The 12,098-nt window shown below is 37.1% G+C and overlaps 1 long non-coding RNA gene across 1 annotated transcript in view; it reads right to left on the bottom strand.

Moving 5' to 3' along the window:
- LOC139041106 (uncharacterized) overlaps positions 1-10,289 on the bottom strand; it is a 215,867-nt gene extending 205,578 nt beyond the window's left edge. Inside the window, exon 1 of the long non-coding RNA XR_011495709.1 lies at positions 961-10,289. This is a non-coding gene — a long non-coding RNA (uncharacterized lncRNA). The remainder of the gene's footprint in view (positions 1-960) is intronic.
- Between the last annotated feature and the right edge of the window lie 1,809 nt (positions 10,290-12,098).

The raw sequence follows: 12,098 nt of genomic DNA, 5'->3' as shown, positions 1-12,098 counted from the left end.
ATGGTCTGTCCAGGTTTGATAGAGGTTGGCCCAAGGTGGCAGCCTGTGAATTCCTCTATTCTGTTCCATGCTCCAAGAGAGGGTAGTGTCACCTGGTCCCAGGTTCATAGGAGGGAAGCCCAGACCCAGGACCCTGAGCACCTACCTGTCAGGTGTGGGAGACAAAGAAGAGAGAGGGAGAGCATGGATAAATTGGATTGTAATTATCTCATTATCTCATCTTCTAATAGCAATGTTTTAGAAAGTAATTATGTATTAAGATAGCAGGTACTCTACTGACAAGCATTATTGTGCTGCTGAAAGGATAGAAAACCACTGAGTGAATCAGACTAGCTATAGGGAAAGAATAGCAAGGTACAGTTTAAAAAGTGAATAAAATTGCTCTCATCCTGCATTCCTGCACTATCTATTGTGATGCAACTGGAGGGATGGGATGTCTGAAGTCAGATCAAACTGTCATCTATTATTCAGCTTTGCTAGATTGTTGCTGAAATGCACATGAAGGCAAGTATCTAATTAAAATGCCACACTATTTATTGTCTATTCTTAGCTTTGAAAGACAATGAATGCTGTTACAGCATTGTGTAGACTATTTTGTTTAATATGAAAGTCAAAAGACCAAAGATTTAGATAGCTAACTGTGAAATGTAATGGAATAAATTATAAGAACACACTCATTGCATGCTTCCAGTCAACTCAAGGTTCAACAGTCTTATACCAAATCTGCTAAAATGAACTGTGTAAATTAAAAATCCTATCATGTGTCATTCTTAAAAAAACAAACGGGCGATCCTCTAGACTTTGTCCCTTAACAATGATATAGAATTAAGCATATGTCAGGTTTGTCATGAACTTAAACAGAATTTATTAAAGGAAATCATTACAGCATTTACAGCCAGATTACAGTCCTTCTTCTAGATTACAGCTTTGAAGGCTGCTGGAAAATGTTTGAAAACTTACCAGCACTCTGCATCATAGGAAAAGGGTGGGTGTGATTATTTTCACTTCCAAATCAGAAGAACCTGAGATAATACAAATTTCCTTCAGATTCTAGGTTGAGACTTGGTTAACAGGACTCGCTTTTCTGTCCTCTAGGACTAAGAATTGTGCTTGTTCCTTCCAGCTGGGCCCACAACTCCAATGATATACAGTAGAGACAGCATGTGATCTCTGGAGTCAGAAAGAACAGAAACTGATTGTTAGCCCTGCACGGTATCAACAGGACCAATGTGATAACTGTGCAAAGTGTGAACTGCTCAGCTCCGAGGTGCACTGTCTCTTAGGTGATGTGATGGTGCCCCCTGGAGTTGGACAATGTGCCAGCCTTGGTGTTCCTTGAATCGTTTATTTACTCCAAGCCTCAGTTCCTTCATCTGTAGAATAGGAGCATTAAACACGGGCAGTCAGTGTATCCACCTAACAGGGTCATTGTAAAAATTAAGTGAGATAATGCATGAAAAATGTTTAGCATAGGACATGACACACAGGAAGTGCTCACTAAACGTTAACAGTTACGATGATGATGATGCCTCTCTTTCAGTAAGCTTAGTCTCAAACCCAGCTTTCTAAGCCAAAACACCATTGCAGCTTTTGAACTTCTGCCAACCACCTTAATATTTACATACCTAGAGCAGAGACATTTAAACTGGTTGTGTTGGAATATTTCTTTGTTATATAGTCATGTTAACAAACCTTAATAGCAATGAGGGTTAGTAAACTACAGGACTTATAATTACTCGGAGTGAGAAACCATCTGAGAGATGAGGAGAAAAAAAAATAAAGTTAGTCTTTGTAGAGATCTAGAGTGACCTTATTTTGAAAGCCTAAGGTTAGGTTAGTTTTAATTCATACTTTCACAGAGTTTTGACTTTTGACTATTTCTTTTGCATAACATACATGATTTCTGTGTTAATGTGATATGGACCTAGAGGAAAGTCATTTAAAAATTCCGTAAAATTAAGAGATTGATTGCTTACTCTAAGAATGAAGAAAGGTGAAAGCAAAGACTTAGCATGAGACGAATGAGGTAATGATTAAATTGGACTCCACACTGACACGGCTCATTCTGCTGAGATTTCATAACAGAATTCAAGTCGTGTTCTCAGAAAAAACTTATCTTCTTAACTTCAGTCAGTTAGGGGAATGGATTTGTTGGGTTCCACCTCCCTCTCTCACCAAAAAAGCAGCATCATTTGAATGAAAATATAAACTTGTGCCCAGAGTTCTACGGCAGGTGGAAGATTTTGTTAAAGAATTTAATATTTTATTATTCTTTACAACTATAAAATGCCACATCATTAAGAACACACCGCCTCTTTATTGTGAGAATACTAATAGAAATGTTAACTTTTCAGTTACTTTTTGTGATACACCTACTTCTTATTTCCTGCTTTATTCTCACCTCCATCCCTTGTTTTGGTTTCTATCATTGACCACAGTATAATAGAAAAGGTCTTAATTAAAGGACTCCCAGTTTCAAGATGGAGAACCGGACACATACTACACATTCTTTATATCCTTCAACAAACACTAGAAATGACAAAATATACATGTGCATATTCACATACGTCACGTGTATACACATACAGGCAAACACACATTTTATATACGTGTATAAAGAGGACACACACAGCTATGCTGAGAAATTCTAAAAGACCAAAAGCTGAACAATACCTTGTATACTAAAAACAGAGCCTGGACTCAGGAGAAAACAATGTCCAGAATACACATGGGACTTATATGAGATTCTACCTGACAGTTTGTCAAAATTTGTGGAAACCTAACCAAGGGGAAGTCAGAGCCAGAAGTGGTAGAAGCTGGAAGAAGGAGAAAGCCAAGGTGCACAACCAGGGAAATTAAGTGAATTCCACAGTGGGGGTTCTCAAGTCTTCTATGTCACTCTTCTCCCTAGCTTGAACACTTCTAGACCAAATATGAGCCTCTTTCCTCAGTTTCTCCCTTCTACACACATAGTGAAACTTCTTATTCTCCTCTACCAAAGAACATCTCTCCTCTAAATTGCAATTCCAGGCCCATCTCCTCAGTTCACACTTTTAATTCTCTAACTTGCCGGAATCATCACTGATCCATACATGAACCTTCTACTTGCACACTCTTTCTTTATCTTCTCCAAAAGTATACCATCCCCTAATCTTTTTTTCAGCATAAAATATAATATTTGTTAGTAAACTCTTCTTTAATGTACATTCAATGTCAGCAGTGCTAAATATCTAAAAATATACAATATTTATCATAATAATACCATTACATTAGAATATCATTCATTAAGCACCTTATTGTGTGAGATGTAACATATATATATGTGTGTATATATATCTCAACAAAGATATGACACACACACACACACACATATATATATTTATCAATCATATGAGGTAGGTATTATTATCTCCAGCTCACAGATGGGGAAATTGGAGCTCAGAGAGATTTATTCCCAAATTCTTCCAGCTAATCAAAGCTTGTATGTGTAAGCATACACGAAACTGGTGGTTGTACCCTCAAAGCCTTTTTTTCTAAGATTTTTTACAATTTCATTTTGAAATTCTATTTTTAGAATTTCATATTGCAATTTCTGTCAATATTAGCATTCTTTATAAAAGGTCAGATATGACCAATATCAACTCTTCCCACTTCTTCCTACTTTCAACTAAGATCTGATGCCTGGAAAGGCAGAAAATATTTTGTGACCAAGAAGGAAGGCCAAATATATTGCAGAGAGGCTGGTCATAACAATTTTGAGTCAGTTAACCAAGACAAGCAGTTGCCTACTCCCAGACTTCTTGTTATATGAGATAATTAAGTCTTTAGATGTTCTGGTCCAAGATGGTGACATAAGAGGCTCCTGAACTCAATGTTTCCCACAGGCCCACGAAATCTACAGCTATACATGGAGCAAATTCCTCTGAAATAAATTCAGAAACTGGCTGAGAGACTCCTATGCATCAAGTGAACAAGAAAATACCCACATCAAAATGGGTAGGAAAGGCTGAGACACACTCTTGCAATAAACCATACCACCCAGCATGGCAAATGTAATTGGGAGGGAACTCCCAACTTCTCCCTGAGAAGCAAAGGATTTGAAAACATCTAGCACCTCAATCTTTAAGATTTCCATCTGACAGACAGGCCCCTAAAACACCTAACTCTGAAAGCCAATGACACTTGGGTCCACAAGACCCACAAAATTATAGCAAACCAAAAAAAAGCTTTTCAACAGCTCCTGAGGACTTGCTGTATCTGTTGCTCCAGGACTCAGCACAGAGACGGCAAACAGAAACACTCATCTCCAAGTCCTTCCTTGAAAGAGGCATATTTGCACACTTTAAAAGCTGCTGCCTGAGGGTCTGGCTTCCAATTACCCTACATCTAGGCACTGAGGCGGATCCTCCCCTTAGAGACACTGACAGGTCTTGGCACACCCTAAACTATTGGGAGCCACTAAGGACAAAAAAGTGACTCGGACAATCACAAAGGTTTGAGAGAGAACCAAAAGCTAGGGCCAGGCTGAATGATAAGTTTCATTTCTTAGATGAGACCACCCTGTCAAGACTGGGAGAGGTGGCTGTTTTACCTAATATGCAGAAACCAACAAGAAGAGTGACGAAAAGGAAGAAATAGAGGAATATGTTCCAAACAAAAAAACAAGATAAAACTCCAGACACAGATCTTAACGAAATGGAGATAAGTGATTTACCTGATAAAGAGTTTGAAATAACTGTCATAAAGATGCTCACCGAGGTCAGGAGAACAATGCGTCAACAAAGTGAGAATATCAACAAAGAGAATACATAAGAAAGTATCAAACAGAAGTCACAGAGCTGAAAAATACGATAACTGAATTAAAAATTCAATTAAGGGGTTCAACAGCAGACTAGGTCATGTGGAAGAATGAATCAGCAAACTCAAAAACAGGGCAGTGAAATTCATCCAATCAAAGGAGCATAAGAAAAAGAATGAGAAAGAGTGAAGATGGCTAAAGAGACTCATGTGACACCACCAAGCAGATCAATATTTGCATTATAGGGGTCTCAGAAAGAGAAGAAAGAGAGAAAGGGGCTGAAACTTATTCAAAGAAATAATGACTGAAAATTTCCTTTAACTTGAGGAAAAAAACAAATATCCACATCCAGGAAACCCAGAAAGTTCCAAATAAGAGGAACCCAAAGAGATCCACACTGAGACACATTAAAATTAAATTGTCAAAAGTTAAAAGGAGAGAATTTTAAAAGCAGCAAGAGAAAAACAACTTGTTAGGTACAAGGGAACCCCGTAAGACTATCAGTAGATTTTTCAGCAGAAACTATGCAGGCGAGAAGGGAAGGGCAGGACACATCCAAACTGCTAAAAGAAAAAAAATGCCAACTACAAGTACTCCATCCAGCAATGTTGTCCTTCAGTATTGAAGGAGAAATAAAAAGTTTTCTAGACAAGCAAAGCTAAACAAGTTCATCATCACTGTACTGGCCTTACAAGAAATGCTGAAGGGCTTCTTCAAGCTGAAATGAAAAAATGCTAATTAGTAACAGGAAAGTATATGAAAGCATAAATCCCACTGGTAAAGGTAAATACATAGTTAAATTCAGAATACTCTAATGTTATGGTTTTAGTTAACTCACTTATAAATCTTCCTACAGCAACCCTATTAATATATGTTACCTTTATTTTACAAATAGGTTAAGTAACTTTGTCCAACATAGCAAAACTAGTGGTGGAAGTCAAAGTTAAATTTAAATTTGACTCCACTACTGCTAGCCTCCTTGGCCCACAGCCCTGCTACCTGGGAACTTAAAGAGAATGGAATGAATCTTAAATTGGGAGTTTCCACTGAGGCTCAACCATAAAACAGATACAAAATTCCAAAGTGAGGATTCAGAACAAGGTGCAAACTTTGAAAGGAAGGTGGACAACTCTAAATTCACATCAAAAATATAAAAGAATCAAGGCACTGAAGAGTCAGAGAGGATTTGTGGAAATATTTGGACACAGCAACTGAGTGCTATGAGTACCACCCATTCCCCAACAGAGAGGGGCAAAAGTGCAACCCTCCTTCCTTCACCTCGAGCCTGCAGAGAGGACTTCCAAAGGGATCACTTGCAAAGCTTGACAGGTATCTTCTGAAGTTTGGAAGAAACAGTGGACCAGAGTCTGACACCTGTCTGAAAAATCTAATGGTTTCTCATCAATTACCATGTGACCAGCTGGGTGCTCCAACGGAGAGAGCAATGCAGACGTGGCTATGTTGGGATTGCTCTGCCCTCTTCAGCCTTATGTGTCAAAGTATTCATGAATGTTTTCCACGGACCAAATGCAGGCCCTAATGGGAGATTGAGCCAGCCTGGAGCCTGCCAGAAAACCAAGGCTGAGAGGCAAGTGGCAACCAAAGAAGAAAATTAATCACACACATTACAGTCAGTATGGTGCAGCAGGGGAACCTCCAAACGCCATGAATGCAGCCACAGGACAATCAACTTTCTACATCTGCCAGACCCAGAGAGCTTTAAATCATCTTAAGACCCACTCAGTGAAACTCTCTGGCCTCCTTTCCCCTTTTCCACTCCAAGTTCAACTCCATCTGGAGGAGTCAGTAATAAGAGCAGCTAGTGCAGGAGGGAGGAAAAAAACATGAAGAAGGAAAGAAATCAGTCACACCCTCCTCCCAAGAGGGTAGGGGCCCACCCACCACAGGCCCTAACCACAGAACAGGAAGTCTGTACCTTGGAATGAAGAGTTTTCTAACATATTGGAGTAAACATTTTAAATTACTCTATCAGGGTAACTTAGAGTTACTGACTATTAGGTAACATGTTACATACTAATAATCAGAAAAGCTACGAGAATGCCAAGTTTCACCCAGGGGCATGGGGAAAAACTTCCTCCACTGTATAAATTTTAAGAAACTAAGGGAGACTAAATAAACTGCACTCAGCTGTGTTGTCACCATATCAATACACAAATATACATTGGTGTTTACATCTCCCTCAGAAACCGTAGGAAAAGAACAGCTTCTTCAGCTTATTTCTCCACGGAGCTTAAACAAAATCTACGGGAACCAAGTGGGAAAACAGACACCCTACAGCACTTTCCATATTTCACCAGTCACTTAGGCACCCACTAATTCTCCTTCCCAATATAGCCAAAACCTCAAAATCTTCAGGCAAATTAATGCATACAGATTGATGGCTCGTGGGCCTTCTCACCCACTCAGCAAGCACACAGTCATGTTTTAATCTCAGTGGCGTCTCAGGGTAATATCCCTGCCATCGGAGCAGTTAACCCAGTTGTTCACAACAGGGGCAGTACCACCCCCTGGGGGAAGTTCTGGAAATCTGTGGGGACATTATTCTAAGAGAGCAGTTATGCCCAAGAATTCACCCACTGAAGAACACAATCTTTTATTCTCTTTTATGTAATAAGGCATTATATCCTTTTTAAAAATCATATGCATAAGTAGGGTTATATTATCTATGGATTTCATCCAGAGAGTAAAGATGGCATTAAAAAACGTTCATTAGGAAAATGAGGATTGAGCCTGATATGACTGATAACAACTGGACTCACACTACTTTATATTGTTTATCCAAGCTAATTCTCTCCGATTTGTATATGCATTTTTCAAATTTTTTATTTTGAAAAATTTCACACATTCAAAAGAGTGGTAAGAATAATACATTGAATACCTGTTTGCCGTTACCCTAGATTCATGTTTCAACAATTTGCCTCATTTGCTTCCTCTCTATATATACATATTTTTCCCCTCGCCATTTGAGAGCTACTTGCAGACTCTGACACTTCATCCCTAAATACTTGAGCGTGCATCTCCAGAGAACAAAGGTACTCTCCTACACAACACAATGCAATGATCACAATCAGGAAATTTAACATTAATTAAAAAACTAGTGTCTAAGATACAGTCCCTATTCAAATTTTGCCAATTGTTCCAATAACGTCCTTGATAGTTGTTTTCTTTTCGTTTTCTTTTTCTTATCCAGAAATTAATCAGGAATCATATATTACATTTAGTTGTCATATTTCTTTAGTCTCACCTAATCTAATCAGTTCACCAGCCCCTTTGTGCCTTTTATGTCATCGGCATTTTTGAAGAGTGCTGACCACTTGTTTTATAGTATGTCTCGCAATTTGGATTGTTTCCTAATGAACAGATCAAAACAGATCAGGTCAAAAAGATTTTTGCTGGAATATTACATAGATGATCTTGTAAGTCTCTCAATGCATCACATTGGAGGTAAAAAAAAAAAGGCCATTTTATCCCATTATGTTGGAAATGCTGTTTGATCATTTGGTTAAGGAAATACCTATCAGATTTTTCCATTGAAAAGGTACTGCTTTGTATTGCATATAAAGCAAATTTTTAAAATTGTGGGTCCTAGTGATACTCTTCTTGAGAGGGAAAAGAATGTGTAGCACAAAAGTGCAGGCTGTTCCTCTCTTCAGTATTTTTTACTTGCGGTTATGAAGATTCCAGAAGCCCAGCCCTTAAGATGTTGCTGGTACATTACCTTAATAATACTCCACATGATTGTTCAATTATCATGCATTTAAAAGATAGAATATTTGTTCAAAAAGGAAAGTATTTAAGTAGATATGGTAAAGTTAAATACACACTTACATTTATTTCATGTTTTCTTGTGCTGATTGAACAAACTCCATTCTCTACCACAAACTGCATTTTAAAATATGGCCATGTTTATACTAATTATTATATTAATAAACATGGCCATACTGTGTATGAGTTTCTGTTTAGCTCCTTTTGGGCCCAGGCACACTTTAAGTCTAAGTGCCAAATAAGTAAGTAGCTAAATGAACAGAATCTCATTGTTGCTATGTAAAAACCATTCAAAGAATATGCCTTACTGAGGGCAGGTCTTTGAATTCAAAGAATAGTCACAAGATTAAATTATAGTAAACTCCTTGAGAAAAAAAATAGCTCTCTTCTTTCAATATATATTAAAAGAAATATAATATGCTACCATGGGCATTAAAATTTCTTAATCACTGATTGCTGATTTGGCCCATTTGGTTCTCATTTAAACTATTTAGAGATGAAACTTAACAAATCATAATAGCTTGAAATATTTAAATAAGGTCTAAAAAATGAGCAGCTTATTTCCTACTCACTAGAAAATTAAGATCCTTTGAGTATTATGAACACCTTGTATAGTTATACAGAAATTCTCAAAAATTATGCCAGCTAATAATTTAATACATCTCAACGATGCTTGGTTTCTCATTCCCTTGAGTTACATTCAAAAGAAAAACAGATGATTAATTTGTTTAATTCAAGTAAGCAGAAAATTTTATTAGATATTTGCAAAATTGCTTCTCTGCAGTGAAACCTAGGTTGCATGTTAAAGAGAATGCGTATACGGAGCAGTTTAAACGTACACCTTGACCCAAAAAAGACTTCGTGTTCAGCAAAACTCCAGTTACCAAGGCAATTTGGAACTGTACCAAATTACCACTTTGTGGAATCAGGTCTGCCATAAAGAAGTCAAATAGGGAACATGGAAAGGGAGAACCAATATTTATAACTTGTCTTGGTTACCAGGCACTTGTCTGTGCACTGGATACACACTCACTCATTTAATTTCAACAACTTTCTGAGATTTTGATTGCCGCACCTCCACTCTTCACTCTCATTAGACTCTAAGCACCTTAAAGCCAGGTTTTATTTCTTTATGTTCCATTCCCAGAGCCTTTGACAGTGCCTGCCTCATAGTAGGAATAATAGGGCATTTAAATAATGTGTATAAGATTACACAATTAATAATATATGGCTACACCACTACAAAGTCCATGATTTTTACATTATACCAGGCTTCCAAACAGGATTTCATATATTAGTGGAAAAATCAAACTAAATTGAAGTGGGTTGCATTTACCTTGCTGCTACAATACTTTCATTTAAAAGCCCAAAATACACACAACTATATTTATTGACTTGTATAATGCATGCAGTGGACAGTCTGACATTGAGTTGCACTAAATGAGAGTAACTATAATGAAATATAATCATTGTGTAAATGATGATCAACACCTTAATATTCAGTACAGAGAAGATAACTAATAGGAAGGTTGGCGTGCCTTACTGTTTATCATTAAAATGTTTCTTAATGGAGACCACCAACTTGAAAGGTAAGATTGATGACAAGCATTAACTATGCAATAAATCCTGTTACCACATATTTCATAGACATAAATCCTAGATGATCATTCTGGAGCCCAGAGATACCAATAAATCATCAAGAAAAAAAAAATGTTCTTTTTTACTAGTAGAGATTGTAATAGTTGAAAGTTACTGCTGAATGATTTCAAAGTTTTATGAATTTTTTTCAAGACATTTAAAAGACCAAGAGTTTCTGGGTGTGTTTAACTCAGGGAAGGAATTACCTTTTCTTTCCAAAAGCTGACTCTCTACAGTTGTGTTGAGGTCAACAGTTCATGGACTCGCTCTCAAGTACTGTAAATTGACCCATTTTAATGATATAAAAATACAAGTGATAAAAGGTAAAAAGGACAGAGCATAAGTGAGTCTATTTCATTTAACTGCTCCTCATTAGAAGACCATGGGACCACAGAAGCCTGCTCCAATTCCTCCTTACTTGGACAGAGAAAATGTTGCATGCATCAAAGAGCCATAGATAAGTATCTCTGAAAGAGTCCTATAATTCTTTTTCTTTTTTGTACTTTAACAGCATTGTTCCTTCATCTTTACATTGCTATGTCTGTGAAATATTTGACCAAAATTGTAACACTTATTCCAGCCCTTATTTCATTATAACAAGATGACTGCAAGGCCTTCTAAATGACCTTCCTGAATTTTGCATACTCCCTTCCAGATTACTTCTTAAAACACAATTTCATGTAGGTTAGTATCTTTCTTAAAATAAGCTAAAGTTACAATATCGATGGGAAAAAGCCATAACTGCTTAGACTTCTGAGATTTCCCAAAATTTGTCCCAAATCCCTCAGGGCATTCTCATCTCCTGACAATTCCCCAAATAACTTTTGCAGACACACTTGGTTTAGTTGTTAAGCTCCAAACATGCCTTGTCTATTTTCCACCTTTACACTTTTTTATATACTATTCCACCCAACCTCCTCATATCCTACCAATCTGTCTGACCAAATCTTACTCATTGACTCATTTGAAATTCCAGAGTTGAAATAACTCTCATTCCTCTGAGATCTTTTTGATGTGGTGTGCAAGTTCTTTTAAACATTAATAAAATATTTTAACACAATTAAACTTTTCATAATTTAATGTCTTAAAACTTGAATCTCCTTGAAGATAAAAAGCCCACCTTACTCATTTTCACATTTTCACTCTGCCCAATACACTTTGTTGCTCATAGTAGGTACCCGGTAAATATATGCTAATTTGACTCTACTCTTATTTAATTTATAAACTGTGGGAAATACAAGGAGATCAGATTGCAAAGCACAAACTATTACCTTCTTTCTTAGTTTCAGATTTCACAGAAAATTCATCAAATTTGGTGATTTTTTAAATTCACATTGACAATCTTTGTTACTGGTATATTTAGATTTAAAATTGCCATCTTACTATAGGTTTTCTGTTTAACAATGTGTTCTATACTCTTTTCTCTCTCCTTTCTTACCTTCTTTCATTACCCTATATTCCCCATCTCGTAGTTTAGTAGTGATATGCCCTGTTTTGACTGTTCTTATAGTGGTTATCTTAGCAATTACATCATGCAACCTTGATTTATGAAAGTCTCATGTTAATAGGTATTTTTTCCTTCTTCACTGCAATGACTTTGAACACTTTAAATTCATTTACCTCCCATAACAGATAGTATTTTCCAAAAATGTACGTAACAATATTTTCATTCCACATGCTTTTCTGGTATCTTGCCACTCCTCCAGCAAAAGGTGGAGTCTATTTCTCCTCCCCTTGCAACTAGGCAGATCTCTGTGACTCCCTCAACAAAGAGAAGGCAGCAGATGTGATGCTGCACGTCTTTTGGAATCAGTGACCACCCCCAGGTGTAAAGAGATAGCAAATGTTGAACTTTCTTCTCTGGATGTTCATCGCC

This window comes from Equus asinus, chromosome 20 (assembly GCF_041296235.1).
Source record: "Equus asinus isolate D_3611 breed Donkey chromosome 20, EquAss-T2T_v2, whole genome shotgun sequence".
Classification (NCBI taxonomy): Eukaryota; Metazoa; Chordata; class Mammalia; order Perissodactyla; family Equidae; genus Equus; species Equus asinus.
The sequence above is the reverse complement of the archived record's forward strand: the minus strand, read 5'-3'. Positions and strand labels throughout refer to the sequence as shown.